Here is a 10,432-nt window from a genome sequence, read left to right on the forward strand (position 1 = left end):
TTGAATGCATTTTTTTTAATGTTTATTTATTTTTGACAGAGAGAGAGAGAGTGAGACCGGAGGAGGGGCAGAGAGAGGGAGACACAGAATCCGAAGCAGCTCCAGGCTCTGAGCTGTCAGCACAGAGCCGGACCTGGGGCTCGAACCCACAAACCATGAGATCATGACCTGAGCCGAAGTCGGACGCTTAACCGACTGAGCCACCCAGGCGCCCCTTGAACCTATTTGAACAGAGGGCCCCGGCAGTGTCCGGGCTGGGAGTGCTCGTCTAGCTGGCCACCCTTCGCACCAGGACAGGCCCCAGGACACTAGAGACCCTGTCAGAGTCAGGGTGAAGCGTCTGGGCTCTGGGGAGTGAACGGCTGAGCGAGAACCAGCTCTTGAGCCCTGCATCGTGGGCACCCTCCACCCCAGGCTTGCTCCAGCATCCGTGGAGTCCTTGGTGCCATTGCTGCTGAGCCAGTGCATGGATGGGCAAAGGCAGTGACGCCCAGCAGGCTGTCCGGGGCGGGTGGGCAGAGCCGTTGCAGGGACAGGCTGGGTGGAGGGCGGAGCAGAGCTGGGAGGTGACAGGGAGAACCCTCTTGTGACCCATCCTCCCAAATAGCACAGGGCTGGTTCCGCATGAAACCTCAGACCAAGCACAGGGACGGAGGGGGCCGGAAGGAGCAGGTGCATCCACAGCCAAGTGAGGGAGGGGAGGGGCCTGGGCCCTGCACTTCCTGGACCCCTGTGCAGCCAGCAGCACAGGGTGCAGAAAACTCCCCTCTAGTGCCTGGGGCTCCCAATGTCCATCCTACCCACGCCCGGGGGTTGGGGGAGGGGGCGCGAGGGGCCCCTGTCAGGGGAAAAGGACAGGGAGATAGAGAGAGCATGGTTATACCCGAAGCGATTCTCTGCGGGCTTCATCAGTAAGCGTCTGTTAATAAACACCGACCGCGAGAGCAGCCTGGGGGACACTCTGTCCACCGTGCGTGACAGGCAGGGGGCTCCCAGTCCACACAGGGACTCAGCCATGGGTGAGTTTTCTAAGAAAGGCTGTTCGCAGCTCACATGTGATGGAGGAGGGAGCCATCTTTTGGCCTAGAGAAATCAAGGTGGGCTTCTAGGATGAGGAGACATCTGGAGAGGATCTTAAGGTTCTGGGTTGCACTCTGTGAATTGAAGAAGGTTGTCAGGAAGGCTAGGACACCCGAGCAGGGCTGTTTCCTTCACCCCGTCCTCGTCCCTTCCCTGTCTACCGCCCTACACATGCATCTAATTTCCCATGAACCCAAAAAGAGAGATAGCCACAATTAATATCTTTATGCAAATGTTTTGTGCCTCAGGGCATACCCTTGCTGTGATTTATGAACAATGATTAAAAATAACTCACTTAATGTAATCTAACATGAACAAATACGAGGAGACGAGATTAAATTAAATTTCTTCCCCCCGGAAAAAGAACTCTGAAGGTCACCAGCCTCTTGGAAACACAGGTGCGTTCCTTCATTGGTGTTCAAGGTTTCAGGCCCCAAGATGGAAGCCTAAAAATAGAAGAGGCTGCCTTTAATACATTGTCCCGAAGTCAAGTCTGCTTCCGGTTTATCGTGAGCCCCTGTAAGGTTTCTTTCTGCCCTCAGAGTCAAGGTTTGGAGCTGGGAGGTGCTGGCATGTTTATTCAACACTGGGGTCTCCCCCTCCCCCCCTCCCCCAGGCCCATGTGCTTCCTTTCCAGGAAGGGCCCGGGGAAGAGATCAACAGCATCCAGAACTTTTCCTACAATCCCTACTTTAGTTCAAATTACTAGTTTCCAGGTGCAAACCCCGCGTACAGCTTCCCAGAAACACAGCTTCACGAGGTCGCAGACCCAGGACCTGGAGCCAGGTTTCCACCCGCACAGGCTGCCCGCGCATCCTCGTTGCCGAGTCAGTATGATCACGCCGCGTGGGGAGGGTGGGGAAGGGCACATTCGCGGGAGAACCGCAGAGGACAGCGTTTCGCATAGGAAGTAATTTTTAAACCCAAGACGGAGAGCAGATACGAAACATAAATCATATGACGTGGCCATTTAAACATTTATCTGCCGTCCGGAACTATCACACGGGCATCTTGCTATGCCCACACCGGAAGAGGTCACACGTCCCCGCTTGGATGGGACACACACACGCTGACTCAGGCAGCACGCCCAGACGTTCCCTCTGACATTCCACCCGCCACCTGCTTGACAAGGGGGCCAGCACGGTCGGGAAGGTACGGAGGGGCCTCCCCCTGGGGCGTCTGTGCCCTCAGCATCCTTCCTGGGGACAACCTGACATTCTGGGTCGATTTCTTGAACTCAACTCGTGACGGCACCAGTGGGCCTTTGTCTCCAAGAACACGTGCAAAGACACCGAGAGTCAGGCAGGTGACACATAATGTGGGATCATTTGCACCACAGGACACAGCAAAAGCCTCGCAAACCTCAGAGACCCCAGTGACTACCATTTCTTGGCCATGACAACCATCCATCCCTCTGTCCAGACGGGCAGGCCGCCAGCCTCCACCGGGTCACTCAGACGCCGCTTTGCACACACTCAGCGCGAGGGGCCGGGGGCCATCCGTCCCTCTGTCCTGCTGTCCGCCTGGCAGGCCCGAGGAGGAGACAGCTGTTTGTTTCTTTTCTCTATGCAGACAACATGCCAACGTTGTCTCATTTAATACCTCTGGAGATTCTGAGGAAGTCTTACCTGCATAATAAGAATGTCTCATTGACGATATTCATTCGCTCATCCGTCCATTCGGCACTCCCCGAGCGCCGACTTCTTTCCAGGCGTCCTTCCAGGTAGGGGCAATGTGGCATCAGCCACAGAGAAAATGGTGCCGTCCTCAAGTTCACATTCTAACGGAATACCGCCTCTCAAGGACAGTCTGATACTTGTTGTCGGTCGTATAAAAGAATGCCATATTTCGTCAATTCTAGGATGAACCATTGCTCATAGCACCTTGGAAATCTGGACGTCCTTAGTCATGCCTGTTGGCCACTTGGTGGTCTTCTCACAGTGGTCAGTGCCTGGGCGTGTGCGCCTGAAGCTTGCAGAATGGGACCAGTGGCTTGGAAAATCCAAACCCCCAAGTGGATCATCCCCTTCCAGAGTGCTACACGAGTGCTGGGGATCACAGAGGGGCGTGCTGTGCGGACAGTCAGAAATACAGGAAATTCTTAATCGACAAGGTCCAGAGAATCAGACTGTAAATATGAAGCAGTCTTAAGAATACGGAGGTTGGTCAGGGGAATAACGGCCCCCCACACTGCCCGCGTCCTGACCTCCGCAACCAACGAGCACGGAAGGCTACGAGGCAAGGAGGAATGAAGGACGCTAACCGTCTGACCCGGAAATAGGGAGAGTGTTTGGCTGCTTCTGAAGGTGGTGGGAGGGGCCAGGAGCCAAGGGATGTGGAGCCTCCAGAGGCTGGAAGGGGCCGGGCCGTGGTTTCAGCCCGGGGACGTCCACGTCAGCTGTCTGACCCACAGAACCAAAGGGTAAGAATCTTGTGCTGCTTCAAGCCACTCAAGTCATGAAAATTTGTTACAAATCGATTGGAAACCAATACAAACACATTAGCAAATTGACTTCACTTCCATGCTCCTGATGGCCACACGAAAGTGGTGTGGTTTGACAGTCCACAAGGTGCATGCCAGTGCCACGTGGTAGGAGGGCGTGGCACACAAGCAGAACCACTTGCGGTAGCTGAGGGTGATCAGCGGCACTCGGTGACACCTTACGTCTGATGAGTAAGTAACGACCAAGTGACGTAGTTATCCACGCACCCATTCTTAGATGTGGAAACTGAGGCTCTGTGGATACTCGTGCCGATAAGTACAGGCCATGATCTCATTCCTCAGCTCACTCCCAAGTCCTTGTCTATCCCGGGGCACCCTCCTGGCCCGAGGTTGTGTCCAGGTCTCAGGAGGAAAATGCTGACCTTGGAGCTCAGATCTGGGGACTTGGGATCCAAGCCACGTGATCCAAAGGGCGTGGGGCCCATCCTCACCTTCTGGTCCCGGAGAAGGAGAGTTGTGCTGGCCCAGCTTTGTGCCCCAAGGCCGGCCTGGAGTCCTGGCCTTCCGGCACAGGATGCTGCGGCCAGTTCTGCGTCTGAGAGGTCAGACGGATGGGTCTCTCTCCCGGTGACCCGCACCAGTGAACGTCTTCCGTGCTCATGGCCGTGGGCTGGCTCTCTGCAGCAGCGTTTTCTAGAAGACTCAGGCGCTAAGCGCGGGTTTGCTCTTGCAATTTTGCAGCGGTGACCCTCTGAAAATAACTCTCACAAAAATGTCACTTAGGGATCTTTACGGCCGGAGCTGTCCATCCGTCTCCCCAACAGGCCAGCTCCTGGCAATCCTCGAAAAAGACTTTTCAGAAAACCTGTGCAAATAAATCACTAATTCCTCTTCTTCCACAAGCTAGACGAACACAACTTTATAAACTTGAAAGGCTAAAGAAGGAGGAGGTGTCTCCCCCGGGCGTCTGCGGGCCTCCTCGCCCCCGGCCGGACTCCGCTCACGCTGTCGACGAGGCTCACGTGCATCCCGCAGTTCTCTCGCGCTGTGGTCCCTCCACCCCACGGGTCACCACAAGCACCATTTATGGGCCTTCCGCTGTGAGAGCAAGAGAGGGATGAGGTTTGCGGAACTCACCCTGAGCCCCTGGGAGGTGAGCTGCACTGACCATCCTTTATGGGAAACGAGGTGCCGCGGAAATTTGTCACCACGCACCTCGAGGGCCCCGACGTAGCCGCTGGGAGCCAGGGGCCAGGAACGTGCCCTCCCTCCGCCCAGGGGCTGCTGGTCGTCCACCGGGCCTCACCTGCCGAGCTCCTGTTCCCTTGGCCTCTCCTGAAGACCTTTGTCTCAGACCCCAGCAGGTACCCCACAGTCTAATCCCCTGGGCAGAGTCTGTATGAGTTCTCTGCAAAGAAGTGGCTCAAGACGGGTGAAAATACCAGGAGACCTGCAGCCTGCCCCCACCCCGGGCTGCGCAACTCCAGGCAAGCCACTGACCTGCCGAACCCTCCAGGTCCCCATCTGTAACGCGTGACAGCCACTCCCCCTCATACGGCCTACAGGGAGGAGTATTGGGGTTTGAGACGGGAAGGTGCAAGTGACGGCTTTTGAGAGTGATGGCTCTGCAGGCAGAGGGCGAGCGTCCGCCTGGTGGGGGGTTTGCCGGAGAGAGCAGAGGCCTCGGGATGGGAGGCAGCTCACCCAGCACAAGTCCTGCAGAGCCTGCCTGCTCTTCCAGGGCTCCCAGCAGCGCGTGGACCACTCCCTCGGGGACCCTCTCCCCCTGACCTGTGACCCGTGCCATTCCCTGTATCCCCGGGAGGCCTAGTGCCAACACCCAGCGGGCAGAGCAGAAAGGGGATGCCTGTCCCGGAGCGTTTGTAGCGGGCCTTTGGGGTCTGTCGGGACAGAGAATGGTGTCAGCACCACATTTTTTGCAAGAACCTGTTTCGCAAACATGTGCTCCCTCCCGCAGGGGCCCTCCCTGCGGAGGGTCCCCGGTCCAATCATGGAAGAAGGAGGAAGGCTGGGGGTCGAGAGGCCGGGTTCTCCCTGGCCTGAGGCGTGATGCCAGGTGAAGTTCACACCTGCCCTCATCTGCAGAGGGGACTAAAGGGGCTGCGTGTGCGGACCCGCGGAGCCTCCCGCGAAGGGCAGGGGAGCGGGTGCCGGTGAGGACACCCCAGAGAAGGAGAAAGACAGAGCCCCCTTGTCATGCCTCAGCCCTGCCCAGCTGCTTCCCGGGAGAAGTGGTCACGAGGCTGTCTCTCACCAGGGAGCGGAGGGCGTGTAGAGGGTTTTCGGTCACTAATTTGCTCAGACGGGACCCAGGAACCACGTCTTCAACAACCTAGCACCTGGTCCGAGCTCGCAGTCAAGGAGAAAGGCCAGATCTTGGAGGAGGGGCCTGGAGGAGAAAGGCGCAGGTGCACAGGGAAGGTCACGTGTGATGTCACCAAACAGCCGGTCACCTGCGGGATGGCCCTTCCCCTTCAGAAGGACACCTGGCCAGAGGAGACTGTGCTCTGGTCCCAAAGACGCCGGTGTGTTCATTGTCCTGGGGAGAGGGGCAGGGTTTGGGGCTTTCTGCTATGGGGTGATAGCACACCCTCCTGGACCACTTCAGTCACATCTCGGGGCTTCCGGGTCAGTCCTCGTATTGACCAATCCTAGCAGAAATCCTGTCACATTGCATAGCCAGAATCTCTGACCCTCCATATCCAACCGGCTTCCTGCTCCCCCTGCCCGCGGGTGACCTGCCTTCAGCAAGACTCCTGTCGGGTCACCTTAGTCAAGAACTACCCCGCGGTCTCAGCAACCTCCAGGCTCCCCGACCCTGCGCCTTGGCTGTAAATCTCCACTTTCTGGTGGTTTTAGGAATCGGATCTGGTTCCACACTGGGGCCACTTTCCCTCTGTTGAAATAGTTGCCGAATAAAACTGGTTTTTACCGTTTTGACTACCAACTACCCTCCGGCTCTGGTTTTCTCTAACAGGGACAAGGTCGCCGTCTCGGCTGTGGTGAGGGCAGAAGAGGAAACCCACAGGGGACACAGACGTTGGGAGGGACCCCGGTGCCACAGGTGGCCAGGGTGATACCGTGAGTCAGCAGCAGGTGTTACAGGATGAAATTGAGAATCACGCCCAAGGCTAGTGAGCCAGGACGCGGATACCCAGCAGAGCTCAGCCAGTTAAGCGTCCGACTTCGGCTCAGGTCGTGATCTTGTGGTTCGTGGAGTCGAGCCCTGCATCGGGCCCTGTGCTGACGGCTCGGAGCCTGGAACCTGCTTCGGATCCTGTGTCTCCTTCTCTGTCTGCCCCTCCCCTGCTCCTGCTCTGTCTCTCTCTCTCTCTCTCAAAAATAAATAAACATTAAAAAAAAATTTTAAAAAGCGTCTCTTGTGGTTTGTTTCTCTCTCGTCTCTGTTTCCTCCCCTTCCCATGTGTTCATCTGTTTTTTTTTAATTCCACAAATGAGTGAAATCATATGATATTTGTCTTTCTCTGAGTGACTTACTTCGTTTAGCATCATACCCTCTAGTTCCTTCCATGTTGTTGCAAATGGCAAGATTTTGTTTTTTGATGGCCAGTAATATTCCATTAATCATACAGCACCCCCCCACACCCCCCACATCTTCTTTAGAAACAATTTGACAAAAAGTGTTAAGTGTCGTTAGGACTGAGCCTGAATGTATGTCAAGTACTCACCGTCACCCTGCACTGCCTTGGACAGACAGGGAGCAGACGTGGCCCAGGACCGGGAGCCTGCAGGGGCCAAGGACCCTCGGGACAGTGGAGGCACAGAGCCACTGGCCAGCACTGGAGACGGACAAACAGCCAGCCCCACCCAGCCGGGGTCAGAGTGTCTGCCCAGGGGAGGTTGGCCAGGGCAGGAGAGGGGCCCAAGGACGGAGGCTGGGTTTCATCAGGAGGAGGAGGAAAGACGGAAAACGGGAAGCAAAGAAAGTCCAGCTGGGCCAGAGCAAGAACAACTCGGAGTCTATGGCAGAGAGCAAAAGCTTACCACCGAGGTCCTGGCAGAACAGAGGGTGGTGAGGAAGACATCGGGGAAACTCGGGGAGGCAGAACGCCCTTGGGGACGCCCCCAAGCGGATCTCCGGGACGCGCGGCCCCGACAGCGCCCCCCAGAGACTCATGGCTTCTCCATCAGTCGGTCCCTCGCTACCTTCATGAGCTCAGGCCATTGCTTCTCTGAGGCTCTTGGCACTCGTGCGGAGGGCTTCTTCTGCTCCTTCGTTCATTTGTTGCGGGACAAATAATCTCTCAGGCATTGGAATCGTATGCTCCACGGCAGCAGCTGGGGAGAGGAGACTCATTTTTCAAACGCCCCGGTGAGGGAGCCCTGGCCCCCAGACGGTGCCCTGCTGCTCCCCCCGCCCCCACCCTGCACCACTGGCGGTTCCGTGCAGAGGACCATTCGGAGCCAAGAATATGTAGAGCTGTGACTTCATAATCTGAGATTTATGTAGCATAAGTCCCAGCCAGTACATGGTAATAAAGGGGACAGGAGCGTCCAGCACTCCCACCCTGCTTCGTGAGGAGGGACGGGGGCGGGAGCTGCGGCGGGGGGCCGTCTCCCGCGCCCGGGCGGTACCCTCGGAAGAGGGTCACGCCTGCAGCAGTGAATTCCCAGAGGGCGCCGGAGATGCCTGGCTGTCCACGGGCTCAAGGGGCAGGTTTAGAATGTCAGGAAGGGGCGTGGAGTCCCGCCCAGCCGTGAAGTCCAAGCACGATGCTGAGCTGCCGGCACCTGCCCCGGCTGTAGCAGAAGGGTGTTTGAGGAGCCAAGAGGCACTTGTTGCAACGATGACTCCTCACTCGGTGTTGCTTAAGGAAAAAGATGTCAACTCATCAGATATGTTTTAAAATTTTTTTTAATGTTTATTTTTGAGACACAGAGGGCAGAGCATGAGCGGAGGAGGGGAGACAGAGAGAGAGAGAGAGAGAGAGAGAGAGAGAGAGAGAGAGACTGAAACCGAAGAAGGCTCTGGGCTCTGAGCTGTCAGCACAGGGCCCCACACGGGGCTCAGGCTCACGAGCTGTGACATCATGACCTGAGCTGAAGTGGGATGCCCAACAGACTGAGCCACCCAGGTGCCCCTTAAAGCAGCATCTTAACGGTCCCTTCTCGTTATTCGTGGTAGTTATATATATATATTTTAATGTCTATTTATTTTTGCGACAGAGAAAGACAGAGCATGAGGGGGGGGAGGGACAGAGAGAGGGAGACACAGAATCTGAAGCGGGTTCCAGGCTCTGAGCTATCAGCACAGAGCCCAACGTGTGGCTTGAACTCATGAACCGTGAGATCATTACCTGAGCCAAACTCAGAAACCCAACAGACTGAGCCACCCAGGTGCCCCTCATCAGATATGTTCTATAAAAAATAAACCATAAGGGGGCACCTGGGTGGCTCAGTTGGTGAAGCATCAGACTCCTGATTTCAGCTCAGGTCTTGATCTCACGTTCGTGAGTTCGAGCCCCACGTCGGGCTCTGCGCTGACCACGCTTGTGCCCTCTCTCTGTCTCTCTCAAAACAATAAACAATAAAAAAACAAACTGTAAACTCAGGAATACAGACACCACTGTGATTTCAAGTATCTTAAGGTCTGCGGTGAAGAATTCCAACATCCTTACTTATTTAATACTTCATTTTATCCAATGTTATTGGATAATAATTCATTTGTCCAATGTTATTTAAAACGTTTCTCCTTTCTTCAGTGTCCTATTTCAGACAAAAGTCTATGGAATAAAATACTTTCATACCCACCACTTTATTTTCTCAAAGCGTAATATATTTCTGTACTTGGTTTAGATGATTCTCTTTTAAAAATAAAATGTTAATAAGAGAATTGAAGCATCCCATTTGCTTTTCTCTTCCCTAATCCCAGCCACCACCCCCCCCCATCACCAGACACACACACTATCATGAAGCTGGTGTTGTGACACATATATTTGCCAAGGAACTGCAGATGTCATTGTTTTGAATTATAACAATTATAAAAGAATTATGTACAATCTATAGCATATTGGACGCATACATTGAAACCCCTCTTTGTGGTCAATATTATGTTTTTGAAACTTACACGTTGGCAAACAAGTTTTGATACTTCAAATTTTCCCTTGCGATGAATAATTTTGTGTCTCATTTACGATACCTTTCCCCATCCGGAAGTTGTAAAGACATTAATGCTGAGTTCTGAAAGCTTTGAGGTTGTGCTTTTCTCGTTTGGATATTTAACCAACCTGGAATTTATGTTTATGTGTGACGTGAGGTAGGGATCCATCGTAGTTTTACTCCAGACGGAGAATATTGTCTCAACACCATTTGTTGAAGGCTCATCCTTTGCTTGTGTTGAGAACCGGCTCCATTCTACGCCAACACACAGGGCCCTGTTTTGGAGCACCCTACTTGGCCCATTTCTACCTTTGCCTGTCCCTACATCAGTATTATCCTATCTTAATCGCCACAGGTTCCCAATAAGTGTCGGTGACTGGTGAATACGCGAAGGTCACAGCACAATGCACAGAGTCTATAATACCTCAAACGTGCTAAGTAAGGTAACGGCAAGCTTTCAGGTCCCTTTCCAGCTATCTAAACAATAATTCAGCAGTGAGGACAAAGTGAAGTCTTACACCTGTTGTTTGAAACCTTCACGGATGATTCAGATAATCCCCGAGGAGGAGGAGGACGCCGGCTGTATGTATCTGCACTACACCCGTTCTCTCTCTCCTTCTCTCTTCCCTTCTGGTGCTCCCTGACTTCTTCATTTATCACTTCCTGTCTGTTTGAAGACTTTCCTCTGCCCAGCCGTTAAAAGCAGGTCTTCTAGTGATGATCCCTTTCTGTGTGACGTCACCTGGGAACGTCCCAGGCCCTCCTGGA

The 10,432-nt window shown here is 54.4% G+C and overlaps 1 long non-coding RNA gene across 1 annotated transcript; it reads right to left on the reverse strand.

Moving 5' to 3' along the window:
- Nucleotides 1-904: 904 nt before the first annotated feature.
- On the reverse strand, nucleotides 905-7,904 carry LOC147578821 (uncharacterized). Its single transcript, XR_015253083.1, has 3 exons — nucleotides 7,712-7,904; nucleotides 1,376-1,526; nucleotides 905-1,154 (listed from the first exon to the last, which is right to left on the reverse strand). It is a non-coding gene; the product is annotated as an uncharacterized LOC147578821 (long non-coding RNA).
- Between the last annotated feature and the right edge of the window lie 2,528 nt (nucleotides 7,905-10,432).

This window comes from Puma concolor, chromosome B4 (assembly GCF_028749965.1).
Source record: "Puma concolor isolate L17-30 chromosome B4, mPumCon1.1.hap2, whole genome shotgun sequence".
Classification (NCBI taxonomy): Eukaryota; Metazoa; Chordata; class Mammalia; order Carnivora; family Felidae; genus Puma; species Puma concolor.